Below are 20162 nucleotides of genomic sequence, written 5' to 3' on the forward strand. Positions count from 1 at the left end.
TAAAAAAGGGAAGTCTCAAACTCTTTTTCTACAAAATCAATGTGAATTCAAAGTATGCTGCAGTAATATTTCCTAGTACTGTGCTCCAGTAGGTACCAGCCTGCGGCTTTCAGCTACAAATCTAAAGCTGCAGAAATGCCTGTGGAGGACTAGGTCAAACCAGCAGAGCCTCAGCGATGTGATACCAGGTTCGGAAGCGTTCATCGTCAACGTGGGCTCCTGCCTTCTCACCTGATGCCTCAGCTCCTCGCTAGGTGCAAAGCCCAGCCGAGCCCACTCACCAAAGCTTTCTAGGCATGTCCTGCCTGGGGGTGGCAGAGCTCCAGCAGGGTCGGGAGAGCTCCCACAACAGCCAGTGGAGGTTCGAGGCACCACGTGTTCCCAACAGCACTGCTGCTGTTCAGTGCATTCCCTCTTCTTCTCTTTATTACATCCACTTTTTCCCTCCTCTTTATGCACTTACAGGTGAGAAGCCACCGGTGCAAGAACCCTTCAAGACGTGTTGATAGGGGCTGATGATCTCCCTCAGGAGGTTGTGGTGTTTCCGTAGCACACGCAGCTCCACCGTGGACAGCACTGGACCAGAGGCTGGGTTATGAGAAGGCTTATTTCTAGAAGGTGCCAAAAAAACCCCAACAACCACCATTAGAAGTGTGTGCTTGGTTCAACCACACTTGTTCCCCAGGACAGCCCTCCAGCACCACTTCTGGAGACCAGGTCACACCAGCGAGCAGGACAGCCGCCTGCTCACGCTGCCACCCACCCACCCGCTGTCACACCAACACGCCTCGCCCAAGCCTTTTACACCCCCAGTTCTCAGTGAGTGGGAGGGAGCAACGAGCTGTGGGACCCAGTTTTGGGGCACCGGCAGATCCTCCTCCGTCCCCTCCCTGTCACCGCTGTGACCCTCTCCCTCCCCTGTTTGCACTTACCCAATCTCTTTGTACAATCTGTATTGATACGAAAAGCATCTCCCCACCTTCACCGTTCCCAGTAGGGACCTCCTGGGTTACACACACGTGTCACAGGCAGCATTCAGAGGCAGGACGGGTTATTAGGTGAGCCCAGTGTTTGCAGCATGGAGGACAAGGGACCAAGCTGTGCCTGGCTCCAGCTGTGCCCCCGCAGCCCTCCCCAGGCAGGGCCAGCTGCAGCTCACAGCACATCAGCCACCTGCACCAGACACCTGGTCCCCAGCCCGGAGGAGAACCACGATGCTCACGAAGCAAGCCCCAGGAGCAGCCCCATCACAGACCCTACTCACCAAAGCCCTCGCTTGGGCTTTTCCTGCCCAGGTGAGGCAGGACGCAGGGCTCGGGCCATGCTGTGGTGCAGGGGCTCCGTCTCTCTCAGCACCCACATGGAGCAGGTGAGAGGGGCTGGGATATCCACGGACCAAGGCGTCCTAGGTCATAGGAGGGGGGGAAATGAGTACAGAAAGGAGCTCAGCCAGCCACAGAGGAACCACCCTCAACGCCTGCCATCACGCCTCAAGGAAGATCAGGCAGATCATGCCAAAGAGGCATGCCCACAGACACTTGAACATCTACCCAGAGAAAGAGGGGTTTGGTGGGGTGTTAAACCACTCATGCACAGCACACCAGCACGGCCCAAAATAGCATCCTACTTCTCCTTCCCCACCATCTGAACTTGCCCCCAGAGAAGCAGATCTAATTTAGGGGTTCTCAGCACGGTACGCCCACTCCATCTTCTGCAAGGCCTGTTCCTACCTCACCAGGAGCGAGGACAGAGCTTTCCAAAGTGCCACCCTCAATAACGACTGGCAGATGGGAACCAGACACCCCCAGAGAGGGAAGGGACCTTCCTTTGGTCCTGGCTGCTGTGACGAGGAGCCTCCCCTCCCTGCACAGAGAGCAGTCCAAGTCTGAGCCCTAAGCCTGAGCAGGAGGCGATCCTTGCCAGCAGGAACATGCCACCTGTGGAAGCACTGACTGGGTATGGTTTAGGAGCTGATTTTAGGACACTGACTGCTCTGTATTTCCAGAGCCTCTGAAGAGACCTGGTGCAGAGTGCCTAGAAAACATGAGCTAGAGCTGTTCCTATCCTTAATGGCATCCAGTTGTTGTTCAAGGACTGCACAAGTCCACCTCTAACCCTCACATGTCACAACAGGATAGTCACAGCAAAGGGCCAGGAGATCAACAGCAGCACAGAGAGGTGAGCAGGGGCAGAAGTTCATCCAGAGCCTCCTTACAACATGGCATCAGCCCCAAAGCACATGGTATTTTCCATGCAATTAAACGATGCACTCAAACAGCACCTGCTACACACACGCAGCAGGCACAACAAAGGACATGCTCTCAATCCTTCCCTGTATTCAGGGCAGGCTCACCTGGGCACGGCACTGGGGAAGCTCTCCTTCCCAGGGACACGTCCTCTGCTAGGAGGCCAGCAAACCTTCCCCTGTAAGGACAAGTCGTACCTGTAGCTCAGGATCAAATAGGCGCCCACTGTGAATGCACGTGAGACCATTCTTTGGGTGAGGGACGTGCCCCCTGTCACACCTACAATGAAGCAGAGACGAGCAGGCAGTCTGTGTCTGTCAGTGCTTGACTGCTGTGCCGTGCAGAGGAAGGGCATCATCACAAACGCAAGAGCCTGGAGAGAACATGCCTACACCAAGGTCTACATGTCGTTAGAACTTCCTTCTCCTGCAGTTGATAGATGCAAGATAAAAAAATATTTATTACAATCGTAGAATTGAATAATGAGGTCCACAATGATCTATTCTAATGCTCGTAATTGCTCTTGAAACAACAGCCCCCCAGTTACCAGCATTCACTCGTTGGGGATGCTCTTGGCTGGGTGAGCAAGGTGAGAGGGGAAGAGCTGAGACAGTCCACAGCACATTGAGATCCTGCAGAAGAGCGGCCTCCCGCAGAGCAACGCAACCCAGGAGAGCAGCCTTGTCAGCACAGATCGGTGTCCTGTTAAACAGGAAGCTGAAGCACAGTACCTGTAGCTGCAAGATCAGGCCTACAATCAGACAAGAAACGCAACAGGCATGCATGCACACAAACCAGGTGCTTGTGCTAAGACAAGAAGGGATTTTGGTCCTCATCAGCAGGTGAATGATGCAAAAGCAGCTCTGCCTCCAAGCTTGTACGTTGTTTTCTTATAAAACAGAGCTCTGACAGCTCCCCCGTGACTCTAAAGTAGCTTTAAAACCACACAGAGTTTCTTTTAATAGGACCGAGGAAGCCAAGTCCTCTCTCTCTTCTGAGCAGTCCACTTGACTAATTAGAGCCCATTTTTACCCTATTCCAGTCACACCCCAACACAAAAACAGTTCTTGGGGCAAGACCCAGTGCCCTGGACATCATCCACCCCAGCCAAGAGGGTCACCCAGACAGACAGGTCAGCTCCAAAAGCACCCTCTGATTTCCCTTCTGTACCTCTGTATCTGAGAGGGGTGGTCATCAAGAGGCACCTCAGCCCCAGAGATATCAGCACCACTTTCCCCTGGGGGCACCCACATGGTTTTACACCTCCCCAGTACCAGTCTTTTGGCCCTGGGAGGATTCCAAAACTGCTCCAGGTGGCGTGCTGGGACAGACAGGAGGCCTCTGACAGCCCCAAATTTACATTCTGTGTGCAAACCAGAATTCATCCCTGCAGAGGGGATGGCTCTGCAGCACCCTGTGCAGCCACCCCCCGCCCACAGTGCCGCAGAGCAGAGCTGGACTGGAAAGGAGAAGATGAAGTTGGCTTGAAAGAGACAAAGAGGCAAAGAGGTGATGCTGAGACAAGCCAGAGGGATGAGAGCAGGGAGCTTGAAAGGCAGTTACTAAGTCATCTTTTTAGATGAATTGCTGTGGTGGAGACAAGAAGCCAGCGTGAGGTGCAGGCAGGCTTTCCCCTCCCACACAAGATCCATCTTTTGATAACCAGATGTGGAATCCCCTAAGCTCGCCGCACGGCGGCAGCTCCCAGGGAGGCACAGCATGCAGTGGAAAAAATTGATGAGCACAGCCACCTTGCCGCCGTCACCCCGAGAACGGGTGGCAGCTGGTTTTGTGAGCCCTGCTGAGGCTGCGTTGCACTGCACCTACACACCCCCGGCACTGCGTCCCCTCCTACAGAATGTCAAAGCCTCTGACTCCTAAGAATAGAGGCAAAAATAGTGGGTGCTGTCCAGGGGGCGTTTCACCGGTCTTGACTTTCTCTTAGAGCCAGGGTCTGTGCTCACCTTGCCCTCCACGTTCCATCTCCTGCCGGTGGCACCTCCTTTCTCAGGCAGTTTTATCTCTGTGGTTTCCAGGTGACTCTCTCAGGGAAAGTTTACTGGAGCTCCATCCTTCCTGAAACGGCAGCAGAAGCCAATAACCACTTCCTCTTTGCACAGCTAAGGAACTTCAAATGTGCAGTGTTGCAAAACAGCGTGAGGACACTCTCCCTTCTGCCTCTGCCATGCTCTTGCAGGCATTAACATCAGTTGTTGCAAACGTGGTGCAGCAACAAGGTTGGGAAACAGTTAAGCAGAAAAAGCAACTCTCACAGTTAGGAAAGGTAAAGGGCTGCTTTTTGTTCTTCCCTGCAGTCAGCTTGTGCCTTTGCACTGTCAGCAGCTGTAAAGAACCCAGTTCCTGCAGTCAAAATTCAGAGCTGGACCCCTTTTAGAGCTGGCACAACTGAATGCTTTCGAGTCAGTCCCTACAACTGGCTTGCACTACGATTACTTGCAGGGATTTCTATTTTGCTGTAATTGCAAAAACAAATCGTGAGAACAGATACCAACATCTAATAGGGGTTTTCACAAAGCTGTCGTCATGCTGCTTCCCTAACCAGAGGGGTACATAATGCCCCCAGCATCTAGAGCAAAGGACCCAATAAGATAAGCAGCTGGGTTTGTGTACCTCATGTCATCCCTTGCAATCTTGGAGCCGTCTGCTTACAAGGCATTGTTAATACTGTTGTAAGGCTGCATCCTAAGCAGCTGATGTTTGGCTGGACTTGAACCTCCTGTACTGTGCAGCATTCAGTTCATGGAAAACAGATGGTGGTGACTCATGGGAGTGCTGAGCTTTGGGGCAGTCTGCAAAACACAGGGGCATCCTGCTGTTTTCACAGAGATGGTGCTAACACGAATCAGGAGACGTTTGTGCAAAATCTGCAGTTGCTTTGACGCAGTTTCGGTGAGACAATCCCGTGATTTCACATAGAAAGCCCTTGGCTAGGCACACGAAAAACTGGAGTTTCAGGCCACCTGTGTAGTACCTTCATATAGTCACAGGCTACAGGCTCCGCTCGCTCTCCTCTTGGCCCAGTTTAAAAGGGAGCAATGATTTTCTTCCCCATGGCTGATAGAGAACAAGCAAGCCAGCATAAACCTGTAGCTACATCACTGCTTATACTGCTGCAATTATTCCACTTACCAATGCAATTCCTTATAAATCAAGGTGAGTCATTTACACAAGAGGCTTACAGCTGAGGCAGGTAACAAGCCCAGCTGCCAGCATGAGCACTGCAGACCCCTTGAGTTGGAAAGCCAGGATCTCTTTGAAGCAACAGCCGCAGAAGAAGCCATGGGTTCGGAAGACATCGAAGTGTATTTTTGTGTCTGGAGCATGGGATATCCACTCCACCTCTTGGCAAGTGAGAGGTCAAACAAAAAAAGAGGGAAATATAAACACACCAAAAGGTTATAAAAGTTTACTTAAGAAGCCAAGACCGACCACAAAGAAAGGTTTTTCTTAAAATACTTTTTAAGGAAACAAACAGTATAATAGCTTTTGGGCATTCATTAAATAATAATGGAAAATTCTGTTGCATGTGAAAGGACTTATAGGAACTAAACTTTACAGAAAAGGACATGGGCTGGGAGCCAGTACCAAACGGAAATGCAGGAGCAAAGTTACTGGAACTTCTGAGGGAAGACAGCAGGTCTAGGCACGAAGCATTTTTCTAAAGCAAATTTATGACTGTCACACTCAATGGCAAGTTTGCAAAATCACCAAATAGTTGGGTGCTGGGGGGAGGAAGCTCTGGACATCGGCTAAGCCCAACCATCATGTCGGAGCAGGGCCAGCTGTGGCAGGCCAGGCTGCAGGCAGGCGGGGTTTGACCATCCCCATGGATTTTGGCCATCTCCAAGGGATGAAGGCTTCGCGCCCTCTCTATGCAACCTGCTCCAGGATTCAATCACCCTCAAAGCAGAGAAGTTTATCCCTATAGGATGTTGGAATTGTATGTTTCAGCTTGTGCCCACTGACTCTTGTCCTGGCACTGGGCACCACTGAGAAGACTCTGGATTCATCTTTACTGTCCCAAACCAGGTGTTGGTACACATGGGGAAGACTCACCCTCAGCCTTATGTTCTCCAGGCTGAGCTCCCAGCTCTTCTCTCTCCATCTGCATGGCTCCTCGTTGGATTTGAGCTATTTGACACAGGACAACCCTCCCCCCAAAAAATAGACCAAAAAAAGACCTATTTCTCCCCTTCCTCTGAACCACCTGAGAGGGATTTTGCTTATTTAACTGCTTATTGACCTTCACAGCATTCAAGATGTACAGATAAATAAATATCCTATGGACACAGAGAGGAGACCTCAAAAACCCCAGCTAAACCAAAACACAAAAGTGATGCAGTTATCACAGGAATCAGTGCTAAATCAGAAAAATGGCTCCCTTGGCATGGGTTCCAGGACAAACACTAGAAGTGTTTGTAAGAAACATGACACTGACCACTGCTGGCAGGGAAGGACAGTGAAGAGACAGGAAAGAAATCCTCCAGTTTTTTGTTTTTAGTTTTAACACTAAATTCCTTGATCCAAATGCACAGGCTTGTTTTGAAAACCCAGCTAACAGACTGGTTGGTGAGAGAACCTCGAAAGCCTCAGAGGTCCAAGGCAAGTACCTATTTGATATCTAAGGCCCCCAAATCACAGCAAATTAAAACCCTGACAACACAATTCCACATATTAGGCCTTCTCTCTGTCCTCCCTGCATGTTTATCACTGCTGCCCTGACCTTCCTGACTTCACAGTCCACAGCTTTTGTACTTTTTGCAGCTTGTGAACGCTTTACGGTAAGCCCGGGGTACAGCAACTGTTTCCATTTGTTTGTTATGTCTGATTTCCTCACAGCTCAATTGGATGATATTTCTAAAATCACCCTCTTTGTAGTTGCTCTCCCACTTTGTGAAGACTATGAATCACACCAGGTCATGTGCAAACTAGTAGGCGATAACACAAAAATCCCTTACACTTAATGTCAGCTTTTGTAGTATTCCCTTCGCTGTATAAAACACCGACGTTGACTCCCTTGCCCACCAAGGTGAGGAAATGGTGGCATTGACTAAAACCAAGCAGTCAGTTTGGAAACTCATGTAAGTTTGAGAGTGCATCATTAATGTGACCCTCAACCTCTGTGCTTTCCTAGGCCGCAGGAAGGTAGCCCCAAGACCTTGATCTTTGTCTGCTCAAGAACTACAACAAGACCAAACTCACCTCTGTTGACTTCTAAACCAGGATTTGAAGTGCCAGTGCTTCCAGTGAAGCAACGAAGGGCATTGCTCACCCCCGATGTTACTGAATTGCTCATCTCAGTCTGACAGATGTATGTAATTACACTGACCTCGTGTGTGTTCATTTGAATCTCACTTGGGTGCATACCACGTTTGGGACCCTGATATTAAACTGAAAAAGGAAGACAAAAGAAGGAGTTGAAATCTGCCCAAGAGAAAAGCACTGACATCTGATACAAGAAGGGCACAACCACTCTGCTCCTGCCTCCTTCGCAAGCACCAGCTATACCAGGGCACTTTAACACAACAAACACCAGTAATAATGAAGGAGGGTGAACTTAAAACTAGGGATTCTTCGGATCAACTGAGTTTTTTTGAAGTGGTTGGGCTGATGCTGTTCATCACTAAGTACATAGAGAAAGTTGAATTTTTTGAATTCCCAAACATATATGGACTTGTTTGGGAAGTCGTGGAGGGCAGATGAAACTTCAGAGACTCAGAAAGCACAAACACCTTGAAAACAACAAAAAGAATCTAACTTCAATCCTCCTTACTCCCTAGAAAGGAACAAGCAGATGAATTGCAAATACCTACCTGACAGCAAGAAAGTGATTTATTCCTGACAAATCCACGCTGGCTGCTACTCATGGTCAAACTGATAATTTCCTCCTTTTACAGGATAACAGCTCTTGAGGACAGGGGAAAAAATAGTAGATAGCATGAGATATGTTGAGAGTTTGAACACCATTGTGACATATTTTCCATAAGCCACCTGTAAAAAACATTATCTCAAGGGGTACAAAAATCAGTCCTGAAGAATGTATCAAATTAGGAGACCTGAAGATTGGTCCTGGATTGAATATGCAGTTATTTTCATTTCCACTGATGGGGGATGGGACAGATGCATTAATACCACATGCAGATCTCAAGCTAAAAGGAGATACTAGCACACTGGTGAAAGAAATCAGAACAGCTCTGGCAAGTCGGAGAGCTGGTTTGAAAAACGCAGGCAGCTCAACAAGGACAACTGCAAAGTGAGGTAACTTCAGGGCTCGTGAATTGCACAAACCCACGAAGAGGAATCACTAGCAGGGCAATGCCTCAGAGCAGCTCGGAGGCTGGAATGAGTCACAGGCTGCTGCAACTGGAGCCAGGCACCAGAGAGCAAGGAACAAGCAGGGGCGCCGGCAGCTGGACACGAAGGAATCCCTCTGCGGTACACAGCGTTTAAAAACTGTTGAGAAAAACACAGCAAAAATGGACAAAAGACCATGGGAGTTTCTAAGAAAAGATTAGAAACTGTGACAGTAGGTTAGAAGGCTGAGGGGAGTCAGGCGGTATCCTTGCAGAAGGCAAGGAAGCCTCCTTCCAGCCCAAATTCCGTTAGCTACCCCAACTGGAAAGCCCCTTGCAGTCTCCCCAGGAGTAGTTTTTCCTTTTTCTGCCTTGTTGGGGCTTGTGCTGCGGATCTGCGTCCCTCCTCCGTGACGGCACTGCAGCCCCGTGCCAGCTGGCAGCCCTGCCTGGCTCTGCGGGAGCATCCCCAAGCCCTGCGCAGGCACTCCCCGGGATGGAGCAATGCCCTTCCCTGCCTCCCAGCACTTCGCTCGACCCCGCGGGCAGCGGCCAGGATGGCACGAACTGTCAGAGGCTCGCTGCCACCCCAGCCTTTCAGCCACAACACGCGTCACGCAGCGCTTCTGCAACCAGCCGCAGAGAAACCATGCTGTGCACCGCCTCCCAGCCCTGCTCACGGCACGGCTGCAGAGCATCACCCAAATCCATGCACACACGTAAAGGGAACAGCGTGTTGGACTGCAGCACGGACATGTGTGTCTGCAGCTGGGGCACGAACCTCTCCTGCTGTAGGGCAGTGCCGTAGCCAGCAGGATGCTCAGGGATGCCTCTCGTTCAGCCCAGAAGAAGGACGGATTTTCCCCCAGCATGTCAGGGATGATGGGCACAGGAGAGCTGTATGGAAGTGGACCTGAACCCAACTCTCCCAGCCTTCAGACGGGCCCACTCTTCACCCGGCCTTCTGGTTCACAGGGGCTTTCTTCCTGCGTCTCCCCTGCAAGAGCCAGCAGTTTAACAGGTTAAGTTTCAATACCAGTTTTGGTTCTGCTAGGTCAGCTTTCTCCAAGACACAAATAGCTTTCCAAAACCTCACAGGTATCTCCAGTTGGGATATTTTCAATCATTTAACTGTTTCAATTGATTCTTTACATACTGCAATTTGGAAATGACTTGGTTTCACGTTCTGCAAAGCACCTGTCTGGGAGCTGCACTATTTACATGCTTCCTCCAATCAATCACAAAATACAGAGGAAAACTTTGCATCACCATTGCATTAGTCAGGACCTCCAGCAAATTAACTTCGCCATTTGCCTGAAATTAATATAAGACAGGAGAAACTGCTCTTCCAGCCTCCCCAAGCCTTCAGTTGTGCAGATCCAAGTCATTCCTACGATGCACAGTTTCAAGAAATCAAATCCCCTTTGCCAGCTCTTCTGTTCCTCCTTGGGCCCACCTCTCCTCCTTCTCCACCCTTCCAGGTTTAGCCTTCTGTTTCTTTTCTCTTGACTCCTCCACAAGCCCCTACCACCTTAGGGTGGATGGGTGCACGGATGGCTATTGTACACACGGTGGGATTCAGCCACTGCACCTTCCTATCAGTTTACACCTTCCTTTTCCTTGACATACTGGTAATGAAGTCACCTTCGTATCTCCAATCTGGGCTGGGCTTTAATCAGCACTGGTGACTAACACAAGACAATAGGATGGGCAAGTACACTCCCTCTGCCGCCTACCCCCAGAATCAGAACAACCCCTGAACCCAGTGAACAATGATCCCGGCTTTGTAATGACTGGATTAATTTCTCAGACTTGTCTTTCTAGATGGTGGCCTTGCAGCAGCAGGGCAGTGCTGCTATTGATAACCTGCAGTGATTAATGTGTCTGTAATTGCACTAAGAGACAGCTGAGGCTGGAGTGACCTAACCCTGAATGCCCCTGAACATTCAGGGGTTGGGGAATCTAAATGTAAGGCAGGGAAACAAAGGGGATGCTGTCTGGTGAGAGCAATGCCAGACAAAATCATCTAGGAAAAGAAGGAATAAAAGTAGGTGAAACAGAAGGAAACAATGTGTATTGGTCTCAGCCCAAACAGGACAACTCCACAGACTGACCAAAGCAGCTGGAAGGTGACAGATGAAGTCCTTCAGAAATCAAAGTCAAATGCTGCAGACAAAGGTCTGATGTCTTCATTTCGGATGTGCTGCTTACTTTGAGACAGGGTTATGTAGAAATACAGTATCAGACCAACCAATGCCTCGAAAAAAACAGCTAAGCCTGTTTCAAACTCTTCCACACAACAGAAAGAGCCTGTCCCATCTTCCTGGGACCGTCTGACCCCAGCAGTGTCCTTACCTGTGGTATGGCTGAATTATCCGTTACCTCTTCTCCCCCAATTTTTCCCCAAAAAAAAGATGAATAGTTTCAGAATAAGTTTTTTTTTTTTTTTTTTTTTTTTTTTTTTTTTTTTTTTAAGTTATGAACATTCTTTAAAACCTCATGAAAAGCTTCAATTATAGGCTCTGGGAGCTACTAGCATGAGGGAATTGCTGGTGCTTTCTGAACACCTGCATTTCTTAGCATACGCTTGGACCTTCAAGTAACTCTTGCACATACATAAAAAACTCATGCTTCAAGTTTTTGTAGGATCGAGGATATATCAGCATATACAACTGACATGAAGTCACTTAATGCTTCTACTTTTCCTCAAAAGTGAGAGCAGTGCAAGCCAGTGACAAAATTCCTCAGCTGCTGCAAAAGCCCAGGTGCTTCGCGCCCCTTAAGCTTACGTTTGGGATGGCTTTTGAAATCGAATTCCTCGCATGCAGCACGAATCAGACTGCCAGCATCAGCTTCCTGTTTTCTTCTAAGCTCCCCTTAAAATCAAAACTTTCTTTTTCCTAAAAAAAAGGATGTGATTTTTGTAATCAGTGGAATTATTGGAACTCTGAAGCATGACTCAAGTGTTCTCCTCTGGAATCAGAAGGGGAACCAAAACATTTTTAGGGAACGACTTCCTTTCCATTTCTCAAGAGTCTCATGGTGTGGGAAGGGAGACAGGAAAAGGGGGAAAACAAGGACTGACCTGAGGAGGACCTATACCATAGCTTATAACAACATAAAGCCATTTTTTCCCTCTCTATTAAGTCAGCTTTTGGAAAAAAAAAGTCCATGTCCTAACTGATACTTATTGGCATTTCCTTCCACTATAAGCCTGAACTGGTACTCACAGAATAGTACCTGTCCTGAGCCACGCAGGAAATGCTACATCCTTCGCCATTTCGAGGTCTCAGTTCCAAGCTCCCCGAGCATATGGAGGCAGGGATTGGACACCACTAGGAAGGCAAAAAGAATTAGGAAAGGGTCAGACTCAGAAACCAAGGGCATTGTGCTAAATTATAAATCCTTTCCTCAGCACTAACTGAACAGCTTGGGTCACCTCCTAATAAATGAGATACAGACAGCACAAAAAACCACAAAGTGAACTAGATTTAAACAGATGCAGAACAGCTTTCACACAAAGATTAACTAATCTCAACATTTTTAGGTAGGAAGAGAGATGACTGATGTCTGAGGGTTATAAAATCATGAGTGAACAAGAAGATGAACAAGATTAGTTGTCACTGGTTTTCGTAATGCAAAAATTTGACAGCCAGTGAAAAAAATTACTGCGTGACAAAAGGCATAATCAGATTTGCTAACTTACTGCAGCAGGATGTTTTGGCTGTCACAAGGATAAATGGTTTCAAAAATGATTAGATGAACTGAAGGAAAAAAGGTCTGCTGGCTTCTAAGCAGAAGCCAGGGTGCATCATTTGGTTCACGAGTCCCTCCATCAGTAGCTGATGACAGCCAGCAGGGAATCCTCAAGAAACAGGGCAGACAGTCCTCACCATGCTGTCCATTGCTGGCCTCTGTCAGAGGCTGAACCCCGTGGCTCTTCATCAAGGACAGTCATTTCCACGTTCGTATGTTGGCACAGGAAGGAAGTAATGCTGTGTACATCTCTCTGTTTCTGGGAGATTCCTACAGCATGTTCATCTGGTCTGGGGGGTTGTGTAATTGATTTTAATCCCACTCATTCTAACAAGACCTGAGTACCTGCAAAACTGACATATCAGAGCAAAAATCAGCAGATTAGTAGTGATGAAATTCATTTGGGTGACTGTACACCTGCAGATAATTCGCATGTAACACCTCTCCAGCATCAACTGTCTGAAGTACAAATTGAAATTGCCAAGTGTCTGACATTACAGAATGTTCTTTGCATTCAGGTGTCTTCACTCAAATTTTCCCAAAAAAAATGCACCAAAAAAGGCCAATCTAGGTAGCAATCCAACTGAGAGGATAGATATTCCTATGGTACAAAGCAAGCAGAAACAACTGGTTTCTGGCATTCATTTACACTGCTTTCTTCCCTTAAAACCCCTCCAAATATTCTATTATTTATAGAAAAAACATAAAACATGACCAGTTACATCTTCTTTATTAGCAGGCCACCTTCAGCTCGTCTGTTCAGGAGAAGAAAGTGTTTCGCTGTGTTTGCCACTCAGTGGAGCAGACCCCTGTATCACCACCACAAAGCTCCTAGTCCAAAACAGTCTTCTATTAATTCTTTTAAAAGGGACCTTCTTGAGGAAGACATTTTACATTTTAATAGCCTTACTACACCTGCACCACTAGGCACAGCATTTGCTGAAGGTGCTTGGAAGAAGTGCCCCCTGTATTCAAGTGTACCCATTATAATCCAACTACACATCTTGATCTGGCTAACAAAAGGAGCTCTAAGACGTGTGGTGCCACACATCCTTCTCCACCCACCTGAGAAATCTCTTACAGCTTCTCTGAATGGACCAGAGGAATCTGAAGTTGATTTTTTAGCATCTTCCCCACATCCTCCACCCCCAGGATTTTTTCTGAATGCCCACTGCACAACCTGCAAGAAGACGCACGTATTGTGGTTTCCCATCTCCGCAGCAAAGTGAAATTCCCTTTGGTTAACCACCTGCCAGCACCAGAACATGGCATTTGCTTCACTGCTAACCTTAACCAAAAGCCATGCAGACAGCACAGCTGCCTTAGGACTCAGCTCACAAAACTCCATTGCTGGAGATTTTGCTTTTGAAAATGCAGTGACATCGCAGCTCTTTGCTGGAACAAAAAGTCGCTTTCTGGAGTTATTTCAGCTTGTCCCCCCCTGTTTTACCAGGGTACTTCTGAACACGCTCGTGCAGGAGAACTGAACGTTCACTTCCTTCTCTGACTTGCTGAAATTCCCTGATTTCATCACCCGCAGCCTGCTGCAGGGCTTAAGGGCTCTGCACAGGAAGCTGAGAAGAAAGCTTTTAATGAGCGCCAAAGGATAACAGCTACGTGGGGCAGCACAATATGTTTAACTTATTCAAACAAATTCTGCAAGTAGCCATGACCAGGGACAGGTGCACACACACGAACGCAACAATTTGTCATGAAACCTGGGCTAACAGAAGTATTTACTGCTGCAGCTATGAAATTTTCCCAGAACACCATGTTTTTAAGCTTTTCATGCCACAAAATTTGATGCAATAGAGAAAACTCAGTGTCCAGCTTAGCTTTTATTTGACCAGAGGTTTGCAAAAACCTCATTCCAAGAATGAAACAGAAGTGTTAGTCCCATGAGTCACTGCAAAACCATAATGTCTGTCTATTATAGGGGGACATATTTCATGTATGTAATAAATAGCTTAGAAGTCCTCCAAGAAGTTACAATAAGAATGACCTCAGGTGACCCTGTGAAAATACCAACAACATCAGGAACCAAAATCCTGAATTTAAGGCTGGGGCAGCCTACTCCCCCCACTGTCCCCTTTGAACAGCTTTAAACACATTCACCCAGTGCTTCAGAAGAGCAGGTGAGACTTGAAATGCCCACCTTTAAAGCAGACACCCAGACACATTAACCTCTTGCAGAAGCGTTAACTGCTTGTGTTACTGCAACGCTACCTACCAGCACAGTTCTGCTTGTCTCTGCTCAGAGAGCAACCAGAATCAACATCAGAGCAACACAACTGGGCACCGCAAACATCTGAGTTATTTACAGCTCCTCATTCCTGTAAGATTAAATCCATCTCTGGATGTGCTCCAAAGAGCATCCAGAAACAGACAACGTAACATCTCTGGGCAGATTCATTCATTCTGAGAACTATCCAAGCCCTCCTCTCTCCTCAGCCTCCTCTGACCATACAGGAACAGGCGAGGATTTCTCACATTTCCTGGACAGGAACATGGATACGTCACAAATTCACTCCCGAGATAGGAGCGCTGAGCTCCAAAACAAAACGCAGTGGCTGCGTGTTAAAGGCTGTTACAAAACCATCAGTGTTCAAGTAACCCTGAAGGGCTGGCGTCACCCTGCATAACCAAGAGGGCTCACAAGCAGTGTGGAAATTCCATCCTTAAGTCATCGACTGCGACATCCTCCGGCAGTTTTCATCACTGGTACATCACACCAAAAAAATCTTTGATCTCGCGGTGTGGCCTCTTAGGGCTTGTTACTCGAACTGTTACGTGTGCAGTTTCTTCTAGTGCAACGTGCAGAGAGCCAACAGGTTTTTTTGAGCAGATTTTCAAATTCTTCTGGGTTTTTCCCCCGTCTGCCCATCCAGCTACCACGGTCTGTACCTGCAGTCAGAGCTGCTGCATGCCAGACGTTATTTCACAGTCATGCGGCCAGGGCTCTGCCTTATCTCTCAGCCACGTGGGGCACACCACCCATCCTGAACAGGTCCCTCGTGCTCCTCACCTCCCTGTCATCAAGCTGTGCCATGACAGAGGCTTACGAACAACGATAGTTGCTCTTTGTTTGGTTATTTTTTTTTTTGTAGGTAAGCCATGAACCACAGCGAGGCTCCAGTTCATATTTCTGAGCCCTGGAGACAGATGAGGTATAAAGGCTTTGGGGATGTAGGGCAGGGTCAAAGCAGTGCATGGACAAGAGAGAAATGACCACAGCTGCCACGCTCACTACATCAAATCACCCCTCTGCCATACAAATCTCACCTTTCTCCTGCTCCAGTCTGCTCCTAATACTTTTAAAAGTTTTCCCTTTTTACTCTGGCACAAGCCATCTGCCCAAGACAGAGATGTACAAGGCAACAACCCTGCAAAAACTTGAGAGAAGGATGAGGAACAGAACAGGAATGACAGCATTATCTCCTTACACATGTAATACCTCATAGGCTTCTTTACCCTGTCATGAAAGCTGCAAAGTGTTAAATCCAAGTGGTTCTGGTCCTTTTCCTTGCCTCCAGGAAAGGGGTTGAGATTTTGGAGCCTATGGAAGATGCAAAATAACACCTGTGGAGACCACAGTATGGGCATCACGCGCGGGTGAGTTTCCACCTGCAGACGCGGAGACACACTGGAGAACAGGTGGCATGGCTGCAGGCGCTTTGTGTTGAGAACAGCCATCTTCAGACCTGCCCCATGCCCCCAGCTTCTGGCAGATAACAGCAGCTAAGGCCTCCTAGAGCAGTGGGAACAGGGCTTCCCTGGCCTTCAACTCTTGGCCTTCCCCCATGTCTTTCCAATCTCCTGTAACAAGAGAAATAAAGTTGTGTTTTAAGGAATGTACGAACAAACACCAGAAAGACATGGAAAGAGAGGAAAACACCTTAACAGATATAATTTATTCAGCATGCTAAAAAAAAAAAGTTGCATAGTGGTCAGGCCTAAAGAGATATGAAAGGTATTGCTTACTATAGGAAATAAACACTAAATTAAAAAAGGTAAAGTAATTTATTTTGTCAACCAACACCAGAAACAGAATTTGGCCTTCCACCAACTTATTACAAATCTTGAGAAAAAGCAGAAAGATGGAATTAATCCAGGGTTGGGAAAACTCAGATAAACCCGAGGAGTTTGAGCAGTCCAAAAGGAATTATACAGGAAGAGATTCTTCTAACAACAAGCTACAGTGTCACGCAAACCCATGGCTTCTTATTTTAATCCATGAGGCTTTGTTGTTTTAAAATCAGAATAAGACTTATGTCCTATGAAAATGTTGTAAATTCTGTGCAGATAAACCTGAATATGAGAGAAAACTTCAACAGCTTCAGATGCTCATTAACTTCTGGACGAGGCAGGATCTAGACTTTTCAACAAAAATTCCAAACTCCAATTCTGACTTCATCCTGACTTGTCTTATTACCTCTATTAGCTTTCCTTTAAATGATTCCTTGTACCACTTAGCAGAGCTAGCAAATGATTACCACCCTTGAACAGTGAATACAACACAGCTGGTATTTTTTTCATGCTCGTAGTTAGTAGCTGACTGCCTAGTTAAAATGTTGAATTTTGTTCCTCCTGATCCCAGACAGCGACCAATTACATGACAACTCATGTCTTTTTGTTAAGAAGCGCTACTTAAAATTACCAAGTTCAATCAAATATGAAACTCCCCGACCACTATTGACACAGACATTTTCAGTGATATTTGGTTGTGTTCAGTATATTAGTAGCCAATATAACGGCATTATCTAAAATCAGAGATAACACATTAAAAGAATGACTAACAGGTAGCATTAACTTTTAGCAGAAAAAAATAAACCCAAGGCTTGCAGAGGACAATGACGAACAGAAAAAAAGGATCACGACAGGTAGGCAACAAGTGGCAACTTCACAAAGGTTCCGACTCGCTCTGAAGTTTAGTCCCAGCTAGTCAAAACCCACCATGACCTTAACATGCAACCTCTCGAGCACTTGCACAACCTGGAGAAGACCTCCTGCCAATTGAAGTTAACTGTGATGGAGGCAGAAGTAATGCCCCACACCCCCAGCAGGAGAAAAACCCTAAGAGGAATTGGTATGAGACTGAGCTGAGGCTGGTCCTTTGAGGCAGAGGCAGTGGAACGTCTTGGGATTTCCTCCTCAGTGTGTGCATTCCCACTGCAAAGCAGTGAAATTCTTAGGGCTGTGAAACTGTGCCACCTATGTGATCTTTCAGAGTGTTTTGGGGAGGGGGATATGTGTGATACGTCTGTTGCTGTGGTTTGGTTGAAGATGGTTTCCTGTGAGACTGGGCCTTCAGCATATAAGTTTCACAAGAGAAAGAAAAAAAAAAGTACTGACAAGCAAGCTAGACGCAAGCTTAGACTCTCCAGGAAACCACAAAATAACCTTTCTGAAGACTGCAAAATATGCTATTTCTACACCTCTATCATCTTTTAAGGAGACAACAGTGGCAGGGGAAGGGCTAGAAGAGAGAGCTGACCCCAAAGCGGAGCTGAACGAACACGGGCAGGAAGGAGCCAACAGCTGGGGAATGCCAAACCCTACCGGAGTCAGCAGGAATTTCACCACCAGCAGCTTCATGGAGCCGGGGCTGCACCCAGAGCCAAAAGTCCTCCTAGACAGGAACAAAGACAGACGCCCACTGTCAGCATGGGATCATGGCACAGGAATGCCCCCATCTCGCTGAGCAACCTACACATGAGCAGCGGGCTGGAATTACCAAGCTGGCCAGACCTACTGCAAGATTAAGCCACCACAACCAGACTGTGGTTGAGGTATGCTGATATTTTAAACAGGTCCTCTGCATAGCAGGGAAGACAAATGAGGTATGGAAATTAGTAGAATACCGTTTGAGCATCGCTAGCCTTCACCACAAGGATTTGAAAACCTCATGGTCAAGAGCAGAGGTTAGCCTCAACACTGCCTGTGTTGACGGGCTCTATGCTCGCTCCAGCTCCAGAGCTGTCATCGAGAAACGCAGCTTGTGGAAATACTGTGGCTGTATGCTCTGTCTGCCTCTTTTGGTTCTGACACTTAAAACTGGGCAGCATTTCAAAAAGGAGATCAGCTAGGAGAGGGAAAGCATTTGTATCAGATTAATGGCTCTCAAATGACTGTGAACTGATCTTACCCTCTGCCTTGCCTCATGGCATAAATTGATTTCCTTGCAGTGAGAAATCACAGAAAGCTGCAATTCATTAGGCTGAACTCCAGCTTTATATTACACACTTGCATTGCTGGAAACCACAGGCACCAAACAAGCTTCAAATTATGATTGCTCTGCTAAGAACTAGAGCAGAATCAAATGCTAAAAAAGATGAAATATCAGCTGGTTGAAAGACCTTCATCTGACAAAGGCAAAACACCACTTTGCAGTAATTACGAGAGAAGGCTCTTCCCTTTACTGTCATTTTTCAAGATTAGGTGAAAAAAGCTCTGCAGTTTTCTGTAGCAGGTGACAATTTATCTTGTAGGAAATGAAGTACAGCGCATTTTATATCAAAATAAACACATTTCTTAGACATATTTTGAACCTTATAGTCTTTTAATCAAGTGACAGATCCTATGTGACTGTTGTTCCAAATATACTCACATTTCGCATTCAAATCACATGAATTTTTTATAGACTTTTTTCCCCAACTATGAAAATAGCGAGGAAAATTTGCTTTTTAAAAAAATCTCTTGCTCCAAGTGGAACAAGCTATGGATGGGCAAGGAGGAAGAAGGAAAAGTCCCTTTTCTTCTCAAAACAGGAAAGCTCTTCTTAGGAATAGCAATTACTCCATACGCCCACAGAAGCTGCTAGCTTGATGCATTAGTGGCTTCACTTGCTACAATTTTTTTTTTTTTTTTTTAGTCCAAATCGAAATGGGTCTTGGGCTTAAACATGAAGAGGAGCCAGCGGACAAGATAGGGATGTGCCATGCTCTGACAGTGACTTAGGGTATCGCTTTCAGCGAGTCATTTAACTTTGCAGTTTGCCTCCTGTTGATCTTCCGAACATCAGGCATGCCCTCAGCATGAACATGTGCATGAGAATCACAGAATCATGAGAAGTGCAATATAAGTGTAAAATAATGTTATTAGAGCACTTTTTTAAAATACTTGTTCACTAGCATAAACACCCATGGAAAGGTTATTAGGGTTGCAGGTACAAGTACACTCAGAATTAAGAAACTCCTCTCTCCAGCAAAGCATCAGTTCAGCTATTTCATGTACAAGCTATGGCTGCGTATTTGTGCCATCGCCAGGACACTTTTGCTTCACTCAGAGCATAGCATGGACTTAGCTGGGAGCAAAATTAGCGTGGGAAAAGACATCGCTACACCAAGCATTCTCTACCTGGAGCCGTGAGGTATGCTCCAGAGAAATAAGAAATCACAAGAAAAATTCCTCATCCTTCACTGGTACTCCCTACCTTTGGTCTCTCCCCTCCTGCTGCCACTGGTAGAGCACAGCACTGGCTTCTGAGGACAAGATGAACCAAGGCTGAAGCTCAGGTATATTGCACCTGCAGCAGAGAGGCTGTCTGGCTGCAGGCTGCTGCTTTATTCCTCCAGCCTCCCCCTCTGGCTCTGTCCCACTTTCCACTGCACAGAAATGCTCTCCAGCAGCTGTTTTTTCCACTCTGCTCCCCACAGGTGAACCTGAGGTGAGGCCACAAGCCAGGAAGTAGCAGCAAGGTGCTGGGATGCAAGGCCATCCCTCCCTGCTTCTCTGCACAGACGGAGTACCAGGAACAGAGGTAAGCATGTGGTGAGGTGGCCCAAGAGCTCAGTGAGTACGTGCTAGCTCAGGGTAAAGCTAGCTTGGCAGTGGAGGGAGTGAAAGC

This window comes from Cygnus olor, chromosome 4, assembly GCF_009769625.2.
Source record: "Cygnus olor isolate bCygOlo1 chromosome 4, bCygOlo1.pri.v2, whole genome shotgun sequence".
NCBI lineage: Eukaryota > Metazoa > Chordata > Aves > Anseriformes > Anatidae > Cygnus > Cygnus olor.